Consider the following 22,105-nt stretch of genomic DNA (forward strand, 5'->3'; position numbering starts at 1 on the left):
CAGTTAGACTTGGTTACGGAGACTTTTGTAATTATTAACAGTTGCCAAAATATTGAACAATATGATCGTTTCTCTAATTCTTACTTACAAGCACCAGGCATAGTATAAATTTGGCTTTCTGAATATTATATTCCATCATTTTGGAATTTCTGTTCTTGTCAAAGAGGAATTTCACACAAAAAATGTTAGCCTTCTTTTTCACCTTGGACTCCAATTGCACAAATTGTAAGCTGTTTCTGTTAGTGTGGCACTTCGTCTCTAGCCACGGACCACTAGAATGGTCAGAGGAGCTTTCATTTCTCGTGCGGGCTGTCTATCCTGACTTTCCAAGTGCAACTGAAGACAGTGCTCAACATGATAAGTGTACACGAGACTTCAGCTAATCCAAGACTCCTCTAAACAATGGTTATCGAGTACAGTGGCAGCCCCATTAAGCTGTCTGAAACATCTCATCTCCTTTTCCCCCAAGATTATCCTTGTTATGTAGTGTAGAAAAGAATTGTGAAGGAGTAAGCATTTCAGATACCATTTCGGATTAGGCTATTACAATAAAATCGAGCATCCCAATCACGGCATCGAACTTCTAAACTGATTTACTACATCTGTGATCTTTTATGTTTTTAACTATTTGGAAGAGACAGAAAACTGTAACTGATTTCTCTCCTGAAAGTATCCTCAAGGAAGGAACGCACAGAAAAGTGTAAAGCTGGTATATTAGATTCACAATCTGCTGAAAACATAAAAATAACAAGGACATTTTCTATAAACGCTGAGAGATGACATGACCTAACAAAATGAAGAGACAGACTGGAAGCAAGAATCCTATGAATGTTTGTCCTGGTTGTACCAACAACCTTGGGGTTATTTAATCCTGGTTTTTCTTACATTTCTTGCCCGTAAAATGGGAATGATGTATCTTATCACATGCTAGGGGAACATAGTTGATAAATAGACCTTTTCTGTTACTAATTGTGCTTCAATTTCTCTATGATACGGCTTCCTAAAAAGTTAATTGTTGCCACGCAGCAACCTACCTGTTTGTCTCCTTGTACCTGCCCCTAAAGAAAGGAGAGTCTGTGAGACGGATCCTTTCAGGAACTTTGCTTCACCTTTGTACTTATGTCTCCCTGTTTGGCCCCAGAAAGATGGCTGGTCAGCCAATGACGAGTATGATTCCCCACGACGGTGGTGGGGGGGGGGGGCTGGGGAGGGCAACTCAAGCCAGGCACAGTTGTGTGGGGACCAACAAGAGAATCCACGGGGTTGACGGAGATGGGCACAGCCCCCCACCTTCCCCCAGCTAAGGAGAGCCTCAGCCTCTGTGGCTGCTTTCCTTCCCACAACCTACAGGGGAAGAGATTCAATGATGTGCTCTCTATCTATTCATATGCATAAAGGTTTTGTCCCTTGGGGAAGTAAATACATCCTGAGACTTAAGGTCCAGCTGCCTGCAGGCAAGGGTGATTGGCTTGAATCAGTTTCCTATTATAATGTATGGGATTCACAGATCTTGAGATTGACAAGCTTTACTTCTTTTACTTCCACACCTAACTAATAAAAGCCATGTGTTGGCCCAATTTGGGGCTCAGTCCTTGAGGCTGCAGTCCCTTGGCCTAGCTTGCACTCTATTCTTGGCTACTGTCTTTCTTAACTCTGCACTGCCGTCCTCGCTCCCCACAAGACTTGTGGCGCGGGACGCGACAGTTAATATCATCTGTTTGATAAAATTGAAATTTTATATTTTTTAAGTGAAATATTTTTAATATAGTATATTTTATTTACCTTGAAGTAGACATACACTTTTTAAAGGCGCACATTTTTAAAACACTTGACTTGTAAATCAAGAGTATTTTTCTGAACTGCTTTATACTATATTTTTCACATTTCACATCTATCAAACAGGTAGGTATATTAAGAAAATCCATCAATAAATTCTTTTAAAGACCAAGATGAGTAATATAAATGACAAGGCATATTCAGTGGCTTTATTAAGGTTTTATGTAAACTCACTGACTGACATCATCAGAAAGATCTCGAAGTAATGTTTTCTCAAAGTTTTGAAGCTAACAATTTAAAAAAGAATACATTTTGGACTGAAGCTTATTTTTATAATAGCAGAGTTTGTTTTATTGATTTCAAATATGTCATTTTCTCAGCTTTAATTATTGCATGTGTGAGTAATAGACATTTAATTTATAATTTGTTGGAATATGCCTCAATACTCTAACTTGAAGAGGACTAATATTTATTTTGAGTAAGTTTAATCGGTTAACTTTCTCACTGATCTGTTAAAACTATTTTCCTTTCTTTCTGAAAAACAGCTTAGAAAATAGAGTATAAAATATTAGACAATTTTATGTCACTGATTACATTTCTTTGGAGTTTCACTGCCATTCTCAAGTTACCTCTATTTTCAATTTACATTGCTTAATATGCCATTTTCACTGTAGCATCATTTTGAAGTTGCATGTACAATACGTAATTTATAAAATTTGGGTTTAAAATAGTAATTTAATATACATCAATTTGTTCAAGAGATAGCATACATTTTTGGACTTCCTTCTAAAGATGTTCCTTTGAATTTTTCAGTTAAAAAACAAAACCTTCAATGTAGTAAAACCTAGATCTGGGTTTCATGAAGAGTTGGAGTTTTGGACACCCTCTTTAAGAAAAAAAAATACAAAATTAAGAATGCAGTATTAAGTACCAGTCTTTGGGAGGGTCCTGTACAAATGAAGGACCTATAGGCTTAAGCTTCAAGTCAATTAGCTTCATAGTCAATTCACTTCTGGGTTTCAGTTGTTGTTGTTTTTTCTTTTCTTTTTCTTTTTTTCAAAACTTTTAATTTATTTTCAGTATGTTTTCCCAGGACCCATCAGCTCCAAGTCAAGTAGTTGTTTCAATCTAGTTGTAGAGGGCACAGCCCAGAGTGGCCCATGTGGGGATCGAACTAGCAACCTTGTTGTTAAGAGCACCGCCCTCTAACCAACTGAGGTAACCAGCCACCCCATGGGTGGTAGTTATTTTGACTCTTCCATATTGTTCAATGACAGGCATACAAAGAAATCTGAAGCCTCAGACACTATATATAGTAGTAAGAATAAGAATAATAACAGCTATTACTTATGAGTGCTAATAATACTATGTTTCCCCAAAAATAAGACCTAGCCGGACAATCAGCTCTAATGAGTCTTTTGTAGCAAAAATTAATATAAGATCTGGTATCATATCATATCATATCATATCATCATATCATATCATATCATATCATATCATATCATATCATATCATATCATATCATACCTGGTCTTATATTATAGTAAAATAAGACTGAGTCATATATTGATTTTTGCTCCAAAAGACGGATTAGAGCTGATTGTCCGGCTAGGTCTTATTTTCATGGAAACACAGTGTGTAACCAGGTACTGAACAGCCCTTTATGTGTATGATCTCATTAAATCCTCAGGACCATCCCATGAGGCTGCTGTTATTTATTTTTATGTTATTGACAAAGAAACTGAAGTCAGAGAAGTTAGGTAATTTCACTAACATCACCCAGCTCTCAGATGATACATCTGGAATATAAAACCAGGTATGAATAATTCCAAAGTCAGTGATATTCAAGACTATTCTAACCAGAGAGCTCTTTCCCCCCCTTAGAAGTCCTACTTGAAATCCACTATAAAACACAGATAGGAAAACAAAGCCTCTGGAAAAAGACTGCCTTTAGCATTATCCCTCTGCCCACACCATTTTCTCAAAACAGCATGTTCCATTATTACAATGTACCAAGCACTAACTATGTGCCAGGTCCCACGCTAAGTGTGTTTAATCCTTCCAACAATTTGATGAAGTGAGTATCACTAGATCCATGTACAAGTTGAGATGAGAATCAAACACACATCTGTCTGACTCCATAAATCTATTGGAAGAAGGGTAATTCACAAAATTTTTCAAATACTTTCATTTTAATTCCGAGCCCTTGGTATTGTTTACATCTGTATAAATTTCAGCTACAAATGTTTTGGGAACTGTAAATATCACTATTTAGTAATGCTGTTTCTTTAGGTTTGATTAGTTTATGGGAACAGTTTGTGTGATTAACAGGCATTCCAAAGAAACCTGTATAGTTTCTAGTTCTAGTGCAGGAGGGGATGGCCTCCACTATTTTTACAGCTTTGAAACTGAAAACCGAGGATAAATGTCCATGTTTAAAGAAAGGATTTCCTTCATTTAATTGCTCTGGACATTTTCTCCTGTCTATGGCTGACAATGGGACACTTTGGTTAATTCCCTTTTTATTGTTTTCATGTGATTTTATAGACAAGTCATTATTTAATACTTTTTTTCATAATGTTATATTTTCTTACTTTAAAAATATACAATTTCATTTTTTCATTAGTAAGAAAAGAAAATATGAAAAAGACTCATTTAACACATAGATAACAAAGGTAATTTACACAACAACTTTTTCTGTGGAAAACAAAGTGCTTTATATTTTCCTGCTAATTCTCACAAGAACACAATACATATTATTAGTCTAAATTTAATAGAATGTTATTTCTCTTAATATTATAAACTTTAAAATAAAAGTGAGCTAAATTAACAAAAAAAAAGTCTTCCTTTGTTATTGTTTAATGGAAATAGAGTTTCTGTTTTGCAAAATGAAGAGTTCTGGAGTTGGATGGTGGTGATGGTTGCACAACAATGTGAATGTATTTATTACCACTGTGCTTAAAAAATGGTTAAGACGTTAAATTTTATATTATGTGTATTTTATCACAATAAAAAATTAAAGAAAAGTATTCCCTTAAAGTTCAGTTAGAAGGAAGAAACAGCCACTTGACAACGTCAGGTGAAATGAATAGTACACATAAATTTACAATGTTCATGGCTTAGAATTATTGATGACAAGCTGTAGTGGTACATATTTCCTAGAACCAAGGGAGCAGTCAATGGATGGATGGTCAAAAAATGGGACACTCATTTGCTTGAAATAAAAAAAAATAATTAGATTTAAAAGACATAAAAATTGCACAGTGATTTGATAGAGCCTTGGTGTCCTGTCTTCTTAATTCCAAAAATAATGTAGATAAGCAAATCTATCAAGTCATAAAACAGAGAATCCTAAAGCAAGAAAGAAAAAGGGGTTTCCATCATCTCCAGAAGAGCAGCGAGGACATGTAATATTAATACTAATAAAAATGACAACTATTCATCAACTATTTAGCTATGATGGATAATTTATATATATTAGCTCTACTCATAACATTTAGAAACATAGATGTTATTATTCTTATTTTACATATGGAGATGCATGAGGCTTAAAGAGAACAGGTAATTTATACAAAGTCATGGAGCCTGGAATTAGAAGAGGTACGAAGCAAATCATAGGCTTTGCAGAAAATGAATAAGAAACATTTCAATATTGAAAATATCGGTCAAACAATCAATTACTGACCACGAATCTTTAGCATTCTTACAACCAAGGTACTTAAAAATTGTTAGTTAGAAAGCAAAAAATGAAATAATATATCCAATAAGATGTTCAGGCCACTCAATGTCAAATCTATGACTAAGCTCCACCCAGAATTATAGTCTCCAAAGGTGGTCCTGAGATTACGGATCAAGAAAATGAACAAAATCCTCCTACGGTGATTTTGACCTTCAGCCAGAATTGAGATTCAAGACGATACACTAAGTGAAACTGGCCAAAAAATAATAAGTGTTAAATGTCAAAGAGATCACAATAAGCTGAAATATGGAGAAATGTGAATGATATTGGCCTTGAAAGATGGTGCTGGTGAAAGAACAGATGAAGAAAATTCTAGGGCAGAGAACAATATGAACAAAAACACAGATGCAGGAACGAGCCTATACAAAGAAAGAAAAAGTAGTTAGAAGATTGAATTGGTGAGAATAATAAGGAGTGATAGCAAGAAATTATTTGGATTTGATACAGCAGCCTACAAGGGATTCTCAGAAGCTTATAATCAAAGGGAGGAGCGAACTGAAAAAACTGATACTCTAGCATACTAAGTCTGGTCATGGCATGCGGGATCCAGGGGACAGGATGCACAACAAGGCAGATGACTGCAAAGGTCCTGCCCTGAGACTAGATAATGATGGCATTGACAAAAACGGAGCTGTTGGAAAGGAAAGCCAGTTTGGGGGAAGATAACGGTGCTTATTTAATGTACATTGAATAAATGAGTGAATGAATGAATAAATGAATGGTGAGAATATCTGGGACTTGCTCAGTTATGAGGAAATTATATTGTAATGATTTAAGACTAGAGTTGGAGCAAAGGTATGGTAAAGATACAAAATGCCTATGTTTAATAAATGCATGACTGAGAACAGTTTGAAGGGATTACTGAAGCACTGAGAGGAGATAAACTCTTGGGACACTATGAGTCATAAGATAAAGCAGTGGGTCATAAAACCTTCGTAATAATTATCCTAAGCCCTTGCAATTGTGAAAGGCTTAACAATCTAAAAAATTAATTCTTATAATAACTCAGTGATGTAGATAGAGCAAATGTTATTATCCACAGTTTTCATATGAGTAAATTGCAGCTCAGAGTTTATGTGACTTCCCGAAGGTAACACAACTAGTAATTAGGAAAACCTGCACTCAAATCCAAGTTTTCTGACTCCAAATTTTGTTCATTAATTAACACTAATTAATATAATTCTAGAGAAGATTCAGTCCATGAAGGCATAATAGTATGAAGATAGAAAGGATCTGTAACACTTCGATATTTTAACAACAACAAAAAGAGGGCAAATAGTATTTTTTTCTAGATGATTCTAGATTTCACACAGTTACTCCATCTCTTTCCCCTTACAATGGAAAACCAAACTTAGCATCATCACTAGAATGTACAATGCCAGGATTCATTATACCAAAGTTTTATTACAATGAGACTTCATATGCAAATTAAAACTGTGAGATCCTAGTTTTCACCATCAGATTTCAAAGAGCAAAATGTTTCCTGAAGTACTGTCAAGGCTGCAGGAAACAGTCATTGTCATAACTGGTGGGAGACTCCATCAGTAGAACATCTATAGTAATGCTTCTTAACAGGGAACATTTGTGACGTCTAGAGACAGTTTTGGTTGTCACAACTGGGGGATGTTAGTAGCTTCTAGTGGCTAGAGGCCCGGGATGTTGTAACAACATACAATGCACAGCCCTCCACAACAAAGAGTTATCATGCCCAAAGGGTCAACAGTGCCAAGGTTGAGATAGCCATAAAGATCAAGTTGGCAATATTTGCCGAAATTACAAAAACAGATTCCTCTTGAACTAGTAATGCTACTTCTATTATTTTTTCCTAGATAGTTAAACGTGTGCAAAATCCTTCCGTTCAATAACTAGTCATTGAATATTTTTTCTAGGAGCTAGGATTATAGCAGGAAACAAACCAAAGGAAAATCTCCGCCTTTTGGAGCTAACATACTAGTGCAGGGTGGGGTGGGGATTGACAATGAAACAAACAAGGAAATACATAGGATATTAGATGATGAGCACTTTAGAGAGTAGGGAAGAGGAAAGTTAATAAGAAGAGATGGACAAGAATATTCACTGCAACATTGATGAAATAGCTAATGATGAGAAACAGTCTAATGGTGTATCAGTGGGGGACCAGTTGAATGAATTATAGTACTGTGGACACTGCAGCCACTGAGTTCCTTAGATGCTAATGCATAATTATGTAACACGGTAAAAAATATTGCATCTATAACACGGTAAAAAATATTGCATCTATAAGGAAGAGAACACTAATAATAGAACTTGTATAAAACATCTCTATAAAGAAACACAAAAATCCTGAAAATAGTGGTTACCTCTAGGAAGACAAACTGGTGGCTAGGGGATCAAGGTGGGAAAATGGCTTAATGTTCATTTTTACTACACCCTCTTTGGTATCTTTTAAATTTTGAATATGAATGCTATGTAACAGGCATTTAATACCTACTAAAACAAATTCAATATTTTTTCTAAAAGTATATTCATGCTATAAAAGGTTTAAAAATATACATACTATGTATACATGTATATATACATATATGGATATGTTATATCTATCATCTATCTATCTATCTATCTATCTATCTATCTATCTATCTATACACACACACATGCACACATAGTCTTAATTTAATAAAAATAAATATGAAACAAAGGTTTACTTAGAAAACATCCTTGCCCTGGATAAACAAATGAGGTAGAGGTGGGAAGGGTCTCTGCCTAGGAAATCGCTCCTGCCTAGGATAAAAAATTCAGGAGCATAGGAAATTTTTGTGTGTTTCTTCACTGCTGAATCTCTAGTACCCAGAACAGTACCTGACACATTGTTGGAAATCAAGTTTTTGTTGAACCAATGAAAAGTGAATAAATAAATAGCCGTGCTTTCTTGCTATTTCTTTTCTGATAGCATCCTAACACTTTCTCTGCTTTCAGTCTGTTTCTTACATTTATTCCCCATAATATCACCAGAGGGATTTCTCCAGAATACAAATTGATTGTGCTCTAGAATCTTCTCCAGTTCTTCACTGTATACCGGATTCAGACATTTTGTGACCATCCACTACCCCCCATCCTTGCCTCCTGCCATTTTTCTTGGACTCCATGTTGCAGCTATGAACCATCCCATGCTCCCTCTTGAGTCCCTTCCTGGAATGCCCTCTCTTCTCTAGGGGAACTCTTAACCTTTTTTTCCAAGACTCTGCTCAAATATTGCCCTCTGATTGAAACAATTCACTTCTCCTTTGACCATAATTAGTTCCTCCTTTCTCTCTGTTCTCAGGGAATATGTACATCTCTTTATTATTATGCCACATAGTCAAGTGTCTGTGTCTCTACCTCAATAGACTACAAGTGCCGCAGGGGTGAGGCCTGAGTTTTATTCATCTGTTCATATGCAGCCTTAGCATAATGAGAGGCCTATGTCAACTGTTCAATCAGTATTCTGGAATGATGAATGATTACGTTAATTCGTGGATGAATCTTAACCTTTGATACAAGCTGCATATAGTAATAGGATAAAAAATATATACAAGCAACAAAAAACCCTCATTGATAAGAATTTGAGTACATTATATTTATTGCATTATAATTTTATAACCTCTGCAAATTAAACTTGCACAATCTACCTAAAATTTTATATGCTATAGAAAAGTGAAGGGCACATTTTAATATAACATCTTTATATTTTTACTTAGTGTTTCTACAGACCTATTTTTCATTTAAGTTGATAAGGAATATTTCAATAATTTAAACAAAAGTGGGTAAAGATATTTATACACACTTTTAAAATGATAAGCTTTCATTTTATAAGCCACTGAAGGAATTCATAAGTAAAGTTGTTAGAGAATGATTATTTTAATGATTAACTGTTTACATTACTTTTTTTCTCTCAATATAAATTATTGATAGTTACTTTCTAAAGTATGGAGTAATTTTTCATATACTTCTATATAGTATTTTTTTTTTGAGAGGCTTAGCTTTAGATGGGATGTAAAAGCACCCTTTCTCCCCAATTCATGTTACAATCAAGAGAAATTCAATGGTAATTTCCAGTACCCTATGTTTTTCCTTAAAAAAAGAATTTATAAGTCCTGAATATTTTTTTAGATGAGCTCGTTATCACTGAGTTGTTTCTTTTCACATAAGTGACTATGTTATCAATGGATACTTAAAACATTTTTTTTATTATTAGTTTCAGTTGTAGAAAACAACATAATGATTAGACATTTACACCCCTCATAAAGTGATAACCCCACCAAGTCTACTACCCATCTGACATCGTATATAGCTGTTACTATACCATTGACTATATTCTCTATGCTGTACCTCACATCCCGTGACTATATATACACTTAATTCTAGTTGACATTCGATATCATTCTACATCAGCTTCAGGTGTACAGTGCAGTGGTCAGGCATCTACACAATCTATGAAGGGATCCCCCTGATAAGTCCAGCACCCATCTGGCACCCTACATAACCTATCAATGGATCCTTAATCTTGAACTTGTCATTATTACCTAGGAAGTACTCGATTTTCCACATTCCATTAATCTGTCTTCTCTATATATTTTCAACCATCATGAATGAGGTCACACAAATCCTAGCAAGTCTGCCCAGAGACCAGGCAGGCTTTCTGAAGAATCAACACAGCAGTTAGTCAGGAGGAATACAACTCCCGGGTTTAATAACATATCTACTAAGAGTTTTCAAAAGGGGAAGGAAGAAGAAAACTGAGGGTTTGATAATTTTTTTTTTAATTCCTTTTTCCAAGGAGCAAAGGTCGTTCCTGCTGACCGGGACATTCCAACTGTCTCTCATATCCTCCAGAGTTTATATCCAGGTGTCTCACAGTAGGTGATCAGAAAAAGGTGGATGGATATATGCATGACGCCAATGTCAATTTCTTCCATAGGTAACTTGGACACTCTTTTAATCATTGTGGTCTTAGCTACTTCAAAGATATGGTTTTGATGGAAGAGAGAGGAAAGAGCCCGCCTGGGCACGCTTCCTTGAAACGTCCATCTTAGGAAGAGAAAAGCAGAGGGAGAGACATGTTCATTATGGAACCCCTACTTTCTTCCAGGTATTATGCTAGGGATTTTACCTATTTTAAACTCATGTAATCCTCACTACAATCCTTAGGTAGCCACTATTGTGCCTGCTTTTGTTTAAGGAACCCAAGTTCAAGGAACCTAATTAAACTTTCCAAGACAAACGTAAGGGAAAGAGCTGGGATTTACATGCAAGACTATTCTCTCCAAAGTTTACTCTAATATGCCACTCTTTATTTAAAGTAAATAAAATAAAATAAAACCACCACCAATAACAACAAACTGTGCTTTTATTTTGCCTGTCCCTTTCATTGTAAGTCACTTCAGATCCTTTTTAGAAATAGAACAGAACATAATAATAATGAAAGAAAACATCCTCATGCTGTCTATGAGGGCATGCTCTTCAATGTTACTTGCCTAAATGCAGAATTTGATTTTGAGCAATTATTTATTGCTGGGAAGAATTATTTATGGTGTCTGTGTCTCAGCAACACATATATACGGCTCACCAGGTGCTGCATCCTTTTTTTGAAATCGGGTCACATCTTATTAATGAATGCGTGTTTTAGCTTTTCTCACCCAAGTCTGCGTGTCTTCCCCATGTCTCAGATTGTTTTCTGAGATGACCGAGGGTACCCACACAGTGGCAAACTTACAAAGCATAATTCTCGTTTACTTAAATATGTGTTTTAATATTAATTGAGGCCAATTTCAAGCACTTCTAACAATGCGTTATAATAGAAAAAAGTTTTTTTTTTTAAATAAAAACAGCCTTTTGCTATCATTTTCAGCTTTCTTTTGATAATGTGAATTGATTTTTTTCTTTTTTTTCTTTTTACAAAGAGCTCCAACAGCACTGTCTTTGAAACTCTACCTCAAGTAGGTCAGAGTCTTACTTCCCTGGCTGTGCTGTACTGCATGAAAGGCTGCCTGCATTTTCTCATGACTTGACTCCCCGGGGGACCACCCATGGATCATTTCTTTTAGTCAAAAAGAATCCACTGACTGAGCCTATCCTAAAGCTAACAACTGAGCTTTCCACGGGGAAACAACGGCAAATTGAGTACAGCTATTGACCAGCCTTCTGTCGTTAAAAATACAACAAACTACTTTGTCTGATTTATTCTTGAATTACTGGTCATTTTCGTGCTCTGGTGTATTACTTACTAACCTGTTAGACAAGTAGGACAAAAATTCTGGTCACTGTCTTCTGTTTTTGTTATCTGTTATGTTTTCTCTAAGAGCTAACAAAAAAACTGTGATGTTATAAATATTAAAATACATGTTTTGTTTCCAAAAAAAGTGTTTAAAATTCTATGGCTTAATTACAGTGATAACCCAACATTTATATTTATCTTCCTTTCAATCAAGGTAGTAAGATAATAAGGAATGATATGTACCAAAAAGTAATATAATTAAACTACAAATTGTTTTATTCAGTATTTTAAAATCTTATATAGATTATTTAGGAGTGTTTAATATCAGTTGTGAATTATTTTAATTTAAAATTCAATATTAATGAAAAAGATGAAAAAATAAATATATTTTTCACTCATATATTGTTTTTTAGAAGGAGGAAAGTGTCATGTAATTATAGAAAAGAAATCTATAGGATGATGCTGCATGTACTAAAGCAACAAATTAACTTCTTCTCTCCTAAATTTAATTAGTATTTGAAAAATCAAAAACAAAACTAATGAAAAGCTAAACACAAATATATTTAGTACAAATGTACTCTTTTATTATGTAAGGAGGGTAGAGTAATGAGCAGTGTTTTGTGGAAGAATTAATTGAATAAATCAAATGTAATGAGGTATATGGAAAGAATTATATATAAATATTTGCCTTATTGTGACTAAAATTCACATTTTTATTTCTGTAAATTTTCATCAGAACAACTTCATAAGTTCAGTGTTAGAAAAGCTATTTATTCAAATATTTAGTGACTATATCATACAATATCTTAAAACACATCTTTACTTTTTAGTATATAACACATTAATCAGAACCTAAATAATTAAAACTTCTCCTTGCTGAAATTTAAAGTAGTGGTTCTCACTGGTTTTCACTTGTTCTTACAAATGTCCCATGGTTACCGTGAAGGGGACATTAGACAATGTTTGAGACACTTTTGGTTGTCACAAGTGGATCAGAGGTTCTACTGCTATCTAAAGGGTAGAGGCCACAGATGCTTCTAGATATCCTACAAATAACAGAACAGCACCCACAACAAAGAATCATCAGCCTAGTGTGTCAATAGTGCCAAGATGAGAAACTCTGGCTTAAAGACAAAGACAAATGAAGACAAATTTATTTTAAAATACCAATTTCCTCAACAAGACACATTAGGTCTAACTACTGAAAACGTCTGTATCTGCATAAATAATACAGTAGAATGAGGGCTAATTTTCAAAACGGTGTCTGAGCTCTTTTTATTCATCTCTGAGATGGGATAGTGCAGACGCCTATCTCAGTGGGCTGCTGTGAAGACAGAATAAAGCATTTTAAACTGTAATGCTAATACTTTGTTATTGATCTGTTATAATAACAAAAAGATTCTTATAAAAACTGATTCTTCACGTGTGTGTTCTACTTAATAAGGTAGGAAAATGAACTATTTTTAACATACTTAAGCTAACCCTATAAGATTTGAAATATGAAAAGGTTATAGTCATGTTAACCTGAAAACTTTTTTGTTATTGATAATAGTATGTCATTAATAACATCGACTACCGTCGGTGCTTCTCATTTCATCATGAGAGCAGTTATTATTATCCCTATCTTCTAGATGAAAAAATGGAGCCATAGGTAAACTAATTCACCTAGTGTCATAGAACATTAAATGGAAGGAGGGAGTCTGGTTTGTCCTTAGCCTTTGACTAAACTCATATAAAACAGTTCTTTCTCTGGACAGCTGAGTTTATTGAAGAATTGGAAATGTTTCGTTTCTGTGGAATTTCATGGGTAAAGCAAATCAAATGAAAGGATGACCACCATACATTCTGTTGTAAAGATGGATCTATTCTCAGTAAAGGCTCCGCATTTTAGGCCAAGGACCCAGGGGATGGGCTTTATTGAGTTTTGGGGCGGAGTCTAGTTTGTGCTTATGTTTCCATGATCATCAATTTTTCATCAAGCATTATCTATAGATTAACTAAATAATACAGCTTGTTTATAAATGTATTATTGCATTTCGAATGTATGTACTCACATTGGGATAATTAAAAAGCAAATTCATTTTTAAAAGCATTACTGATATCATTCTAGTCTTTGATAATTATCACATTTTAGCTCAATATCTTTCCTTTTCCCTTTTATTGTCATTAATGTAGTAATGCTACTAATGTAATTAAAGAATCTCCAGAGGAGAAAAACAAATTGAATTTATTTCCCTTTACAGTACAATCTTGAGTAATAAGACTAAATGGCACACATGATTGAATAATTATTCACACATATCACTTACATAATTAAATGTTATTAATATACTTAACATTTATTATAGAAATTATTTTTAGGTTCTAAGATGTAGATGTGCTCCTTGATAACTATACAAGTTGAAATTTATGAATCATTTCTGTAAATATCCCTTTATCTACTGATGTGTCAAATACTAGTTAAGCTTGCCTGTCTTTAGTAAGCTCTACCTACTTAGAGTAATAATACTACATATAAACATTTCAGAGGCTGGACAATATACCTGAGTACAAAATAATTGCTAAGTTAATTTGTAGAAATATACTTTTATTCCGTTTATGGAAAAAAATAAACATTTATTGAGTACTCTCATGTGCCTAATACAAGGCAAGCTCTATGAAGCGTCTTAGAAAGTAGATACTTTATATCACACTACATAGCACTTAGTTATATAAATGTCTGCCTCCATCTAGGCAGGTGAGAGTGGCTTGGTGATAGGAATGTGCCAGTTTCGTCATGTCAAATAAGATCTCCATAATACTAAATTTAATGGTTATTGATTAAAGGTTTTCATCTTTCATTTTATTGTCGGTAACCCTTATCCCCACTTGAAATAGGTCCTCTCTGTGTAGTTTCCCCACTGAGTCAATCCCAATTTAGATTAATTTGTTAATTCAGAGGTGCATTTTTTGAAGCTTGCACCCTTTCCCATTTTCACTTAATTTTGCTTTGTAATTATAACACATTTTTAGGGATTCAGGGTCAGATCTGCAAAATAAAGTACACTTAGAGAAGTCTACCAACCATTCTTGTTCCCTTCACGCTATTCCCTTTTCAGGTCTGTGAATAATGACTAAAAACAAAACAAAAAATCTTTTTAATTTTTTCAGTTTTTAAAAGAAAATTTGTATTTACACTCTCCCCCTTCTTTGTACATAGTAACATACTATACATACTTTTTCCCACCTTGCTACTTTAGCAATATCGCCTGACATCATTCCATATATAACTATAGAAATATTTTTTAATAATTGCTTACCATAACATTTTACTACACTTCATTCAACTAGTCCCCCATTGGTGGACATTTGGGTTGTTACCAGTTATTTTAGCTCTTACAAGTAGTGCTGCAATAGCCTTCTGTTAATCTTTGTATTTTTGACATGTGTTTGCAGGGTCTAAGGGTATGTCTATATGTAAATAAAGTAAAATTCTCCTCATAGCAGTTGTACATTTTGCATTCCCAACAAGATATAAAAGTGCCTGTTTTTCCACATCCTCTCTTTTAGAATATTGTTTTAGTTGTCTATTACCATCGTAAGAAAGGAGCACAAATGGAATAGATTAGAACAACACACATTTATAATCTTACAGTTCTGGAAATCAAAAGTCAAAAAATAGGACTCACTGGATTAAAATCAAGGTGTCAGCAGGACTTTCTTCCTTTTAGAAACTCTAGGGAAGAACCTGTTTCCCTGTCTTTCCGTTTTCTAGGGGCTGCCAGAGTTCCCTGTCTCATGCCTCTGTTTTTCCTTCAAAGCCAACAATGACATTACTTTGACCTCTGCTTCTGTCATCACATCTTCTCCTCTGTCTCTCCTGCCTCTTTCACTGAGAAGGATCTTTGTGATTACATTAAACCTATCCAGATAATCCAGGAGAATTTCCACATCTCATAATCCTTAATCATATCTGCAAAGTCCCTTTCTGAAAAAATTCTGGGTATTAGGATGTAGACAGACAACTTCGAGGGCCATTATTCTGTCTACCACAAGTATGTTGTCAATCTTTTGGGTTTCTGACAATCTTATTGGTAAGTAATGGTAATCTCAGTTAATTTTAATTAGCATTTTTATTATGAGTGAATTTGAACATATTTTCCTATGTCCTATGCCTTTTTCATTTCTTTTCTGTGAACTGTCTATATATACCTCTTAACAATTTGTATAGAGTTGTTGGTCTTTTTGTTTCCCTTTCATTTTAAAACCTCGTTTGTATTTTAGAGACCTCACCCATTTTCCATGATATACACTTCAAATATTTTTCACATTTTCCACCTTACTTTTTAAAATTTTGGCCAAGAAAAGTGTATTAAAAATTTTACATAGTCAATTTTATTAATCTTCTCTCTTATTGCTTCTGGATTCTGAGGCATAGTTAGGGAAATTTTGGCAATTCTGAGGTTACAGAGTAATTCGCCTTTGTTTTTATCTAGTAACACAGTGGTTTCTATATTTAAATTTTGGACCTTTTTACCTTTGATTCTGCTGTATTTAAAGATTCTGTTTTCTTTCACTCCATGTAGCTCTTCAGTTATCCTAATGCCACTTCATGAGAAGTCCATCCCCTCCCCACTGATTCACAAACCATTTATTTCATATACTGAATTTCTACACACAATTTGATCTACACCTAGATTTTTTCATTCTGTTTCATTTTAGATCTTTCTTTTGAACTTTTATAATCTCTCATTAGTGTAACAATTACTTGTTCTTGGCAAACATTCAATCAAGTCAAAGTCAATGGCTGAAAGTATTTCATTGTATGTTTTCCCCAATATAATTTGAGGTGGTTGGGTATTATATTATCCACTTTTATTTCCCTAGTGTCTAGCAGTGTTCCTTGTACATTGACGATAATCAACAAATCATTATTAGAAATGTATAAATAAAAATGTTGGATAGTAAATCTCTGCTAGAATACTTTATGTTTAGGTAACCATATTGAGTTCAAACTTTATTTAATCCAACAAGAACTCTGAGTGCTGGGCATAGAAGATATTTCTTAACCTCTACTTTACAAATGAGGAACTTGAAGCTCAGAAATGCTTAAGTTGCTTTCTCAAGGTCACATAAGTAAAAAGTAGAACTGGAAGTGGAATTAAGTCTTCTGACTTCAAATTTAATGTTCTCTACATTAGAGGTAAAATGACTACATTCTTGGCCTTGCTTTCATTCCTCTTTATTTCTCTTTCAATTCTAAAATAACATTCATACACGAGACGTACATTTTACTAAGGTCTAAACCTGATTAATAATGAGATAAACCAATTATTTCCCCCCAAAAGGAGTGCAGGAAAGCTGAAATAACATTTTCAAAAGACCAATTTTAAACATTGTTCTGAGGGTGATAATATTAATTACATGTCTGAAGGTGATATTAGATAATTTAAAAAAAACACAGAGGTTTTTGTTCAATATTTTTAGTGCTTATATGTCTTTTATTATTTTTAAACTTCACATATTTTTTACTACAAAATTGTGAAGACTAATTTTTAAAATATATATGTAATTCTGTATATTCAGATACCATCAGAAGGCTACACACAAAAGAAGCCCGGGAAATAGCAATGCTGTGTTTCTATGTACAATTAACAGGACAAAAAAAAAAAGAAAAAGAAAAGAAAGAAGAAGAAGAAAAGCAGTGAGTTTTCCTTATTTTGGAATTCTTGGCTCATTGTTTCTAGTGATAAAGGAGGAAATACAATAAAATAGATATGACAAAACCATGAAATTATTGTAACAATATGGTTCAAATATCTTTTTTTTTACATTTAAAGAGTATAAGATCTGTTTAGCAAAATGGCTCCTTTAATATGGTATTATATTTTAGTTTGCCAGAAAACATATTCACTAATTGATTAATTTAAGAACATCAATTTTGAATTTCAGCTCTGTGGTTCATCTTGAAAGATTCACTGTAATATTTGTAATTTAAATCAGTTTCATTGTGATTATATTTAAAATCATCATAGATGCTAATAAATTGCCTTATACATTTTATTGTTACTCTATAGATCTATCATTAAATATGTATATAAGCTAAAATGCACTTGTATTTAATAAATGAACATTCTGAATCTAGATGGAATGCTTCTTTCCAGAATTAAGGTTCCTAAGGGAGAAAACAAAATTTCTGCTAGTGGGGCTGAACATAGTGCTGTATAATCGATTGGTTCACTTAAAGGCATCAGCCATGCTCCCTTTGATGATAGATTAAGTAAATATGAGAGTAGACAGCACCCATTATGGGCATCACACAGCATATTGTAGGAAAGATTATGAAAATTGCTCCTGCTTTAGAGCAAGCAAAATGGATGAAATCCTTTATGAGAAATGTATTTAAAAAGAAATTGAGGAAAACGTTTATATTAATTATGTAAGTGATGAATAGTAGTTATATAGAGAGTAAATTAAAATCAAAATAGTATTTACAATTTTCCAGAAGCATAAGAGTCCCAGACCTTCAAAAATAGCCAAAATTTTCATATAGGTTTATTCCTTATGTAAATAAAAATTTCCGCTTGCCCATGAAATGGAAAAATCCAAAGTGCACAAGAAGAAACTACAATCCCTAACAATTTACAATAGAGAGGCAAAAACGATGCCCCTGATCACGAGATCAGGTGAGCAGGATGGCCTGTTAGCTTTCCCTCATTGTATAAAACAGCCTTAAAGCTTCAGGACAGGTTAGAGTGTGCTTGCACAGGGCCAGCTCGCTCTGGGGGTAGGTTTCTGCGTGAAACCACACCAGGAGATCACTAACAACACTACATCCTACGTGACTCACAGGCGTGACTAACAAAGCAAGTGGGGACAGCCACTGCAGGAGTGGCCTCATGCTTAGGGACTACAAAGAACAGATAGCAATCATGGCTGCCTTTTTCTTTTCTGATCTTACTGTCCCCACCAGTGATATTCACCAGTTCCTCCTCTCACTACCACTGTAAAGTGAAAACCAAGGGTATGTCTAATACAACACAATGCATAATATTGTAAAAATTGGGAACTCTTCATTACATATACCTTGCTTAAAATCATGCCCTTAATAAGCATGAGTGATCTGTCAAATAGCTTGAATCTATTCCCATTGTTAGTACTGAGTTACTGATCCAGTTTTCCCACCTGCAAGAGGGGACCAACACCTTGATTCCCTCTCTTTTTTAACAAAGATGTGATAAGAACAAAGAAGATAAATGCTTTCAGCGATTTGTAAGGATGAAGCACTACAGAAATTGATGGTGTTCTAGCAGCAGGGTCATCATCCTAACACCAATCTGGGCGAATGACTAGAAATGAATTTGAACCCAAAGCTACTATCAGTAGAGGGTGAGATGACACAATAGGAAAAGGCTGCAGGCTGTATTTTGTTTCCTTTCTATCCCTGATAACTATGTTCCTTATCAAAGTGAATACCAACTCCTACTGCTCATTAACTCTGTCATGTTTTTCACAGTCTCATCTGCCTTATAATTGAAATTCTTATTTTAACAGCATTATCTTAATGTTATTGCTAGCTATGGAATGTCTTGTGAAGAGTGCAACATTAAAGTTAATTTGGCCCTACATCTTTGGTAATGGATACTGTCTGGGATATAATTAACTATAGATACTCATACTTGGACTGAAATATGTCAAGGTTACTTCCCCAATTATTGTAGTTTGTCATAGGTGGCCCTACCACAGTTGCTTATCATTTTTCACATCTGACTAATTCCACGTTGCTCATGGTCCTTTGTGTTAGAATGGTAAAAATCCGACTTCCTAATGATGTGAAGTTGCTTTTTCTTTTTTCATTCTTAATTAAAACTGGTTATGCACTTCAGTTGAGTTTCCCAGTGAGAAAAATTAGATCAGTATTATAATAAGACTTAAGAAAGTACTCCTAGGATTACAGTCAACATGTAATTTTAAAAATATAATATAGTAAATAAAAAAATAGATCACATGGCCTATATTGTTAATGTAAGTAGCACCTTCCACTAAGCAAAGCCTGCAGTTCTTATAACAATGTCTATATAACGCTGCTAAAGCAACAATATACATAACATGCTAATGTTGTAAAACAATCTCACTTAATGAGCTTTTATTCCCATTCAGCTGTGATAATTCCTCATTGCTTATTGAACAAATACATAGCAAATACTTTGCATTTCCCTTTAAATAGGTCAAACCAAAAGACTGTAACGTATAAATTGGATACAGATTTAAGTTGTTTTCAGGTTCGTACATTGTTTGGAAAGAGCTAGAAATGTTCATTAATTTCAGACTTAAACTAAGCCTATTAAAATTTTAAGAGTAATCACTAAAAGAGGAGAAACAGATTGTACAACATGCAAATTAGTTGAAGAAAAAAGGGAATAATGATTTTTTAAAATCTTCAATGCAAGAGAAGGCCAGCAAGGAAGGAAAAAGAAGAGAAAATTTAGGATCAAGACAAAGCAAGGGTAACGCCTGAAAATATTACTAAGGCAGTCTGATTAATTAAAAAAAATAGGGAAAATATAAAAATTTAATAGCAATATCCAGAAGGGAAAACATTTGTAACGGAAAATTTACAAACATTTAACATATTTGATTTATAAATAAGAAGCAAGTAATATTCCAACAGAAAGATGAAGAAAGATATTAAATAAGCTATTTTATCATTTTCAAATTTTCTGAAACTAATAAAGAATTTCTTGTGTAATCAAATTATTATCAAAATGTGCTATTCTTAAAATAGAAGACAAGGGAATAATGGTCAATTGAATCAACTGGGAGAAATATAAATGATTAAAAAATATGAAAATAATCAATTTCACTGGTAATAAGAAATGTGATTCAGAGAAGATAACATTTCGTGTATCAAATTAACAAAATTGTTTTAAAATTGCTTCTAAAATCATTTTTGACAAAGATGCAGTAAAACAGGAATTCTCAAACTTTGCTAAAGTTAGTATGAATAAGGACATTTCTGGAAAGTAGGTAAGCAATATATCTCGTGATCCATAAAAGGTCATAATTTTTGATCTAGCAATTTTTCTTTGATAGATTAGGATCAAGAGTTATATACAAAAATTAATGATAGCCTTAATTATAACAGTGTGAAATTAGAATCAAGTAACTGATAATAAAATAAGCAAATATGTTAGGTTGTATTACAAAATAATTAATATGGCAGTTCAAAACCAAACAGTAAAAACAACAGAATGCAAAATCACGTAGACAATATACTGTCAATTTTGTAAAATTATGTATATGCAAAAGAAAATGTAACTAGAAGGAAACAGAAGTTCTGGCAATGAATATTTATGGGTGGTGGGATTATGGAAGATTTTAATTTAAATTTTGATTATTTCTGCATTATTTTTTTTCTACAATGAAGATGTATTATCTACGTAATCAGAATATTAATGGTAATGGGTAATAAAATAATTGCAACATCAAATATCACAAGATAGCTATAACACTCTGAAAAATAAGAAACCCAGGGAAAAGTAAATAGGCTGCTTGTGCCAGCCATTGGAACTGCTGTGCAAGAAGATGGCAGGCCAGAGATGAAGTGCGTATGGGGACACCGGCTGTGCTCAATGGCACAGAACAGGGCTCACGCTGCTCTGGGAGTGAAACCAGCAATGCTCTGAGCTTGAGAGCTGTTCACTGTGTCCGGTCTTCACTTGAACTACACGGATGTGCCTGTCATTTTGGGTAAGGGATTTCTTACATAGCATACGAGGGTTAACTGTCTCATTTATATGAGTATCTGAGAAAATGGAATCAAAGAATACTATACGAACTTTAAGTAACTCTATGCTTATAAATAGCTTTACCAGAAACAAATACTCCATAGATGCATTAGGGCCTAAGACGTAGTCTCAATTTGAACCAAAATCAGCATATTTAAAGAATGGTGTGAAAGAGAAACTGTTGGGCCAAGATGAGATTCAGAACCTGAGTCTTGCTCTGCTGGTGACTAAATGTGTGATCACGAACAAAGGTCTTATGCTTGCAGAGCCTCAGTTTCCTCAACAGTAAATAGAAAAAACAAAATCTGCTTAACCTATTTTATAAGATTGACCTAAGGCTCAAATGAGATGGAGAGAATGTATGTAAATGAATTTTAAAAAAACTGTCTTAAACTCAGTTTAAACATTTCAATTGTTCCAATGACATAGGAAGTTCAAGTTCAAGTTCCTTACCTTGGCATATAAATCCTCCTTCCTACTATCTGAAAAGCTCTCTCTAGTACATGCTTGATTGACACCTAAGCATTAATACCCCAACGGTCAGGTACATTTTCAAAAATTGAACTATGGATAAATTAATTATGGTGGGTT

At 33.9% G+C, this 22,105-nt stretch overlaps 1 protein-coding gene across 1 annotated transcript in view; it reads right to left on the minus strand.

Moving 5' to 3' along the window:
- ATRNL1 (attractin like 1) overlaps positions 1-22,105 on the minus strand; it is a 564,648-nt gene that overhangs the window by 162,240 nt on the left and 380,303 nt on the right. The window lies entirely within an intron of this gene.

This window comes from Rhinolophus sinicus, linkage group LG07, assembly GCF_036562045.2.
Source record: "Rhinolophus sinicus isolate RSC01 linkage group LG07, ASM3656204v1, whole genome shotgun sequence".
In the NCBI taxonomy this organism is placed as follows: Eukaryota; Metazoa; Chordata; class Mammalia; order Chiroptera; family Rhinolophidae; genus Rhinolophus; species Rhinolophus sinicus.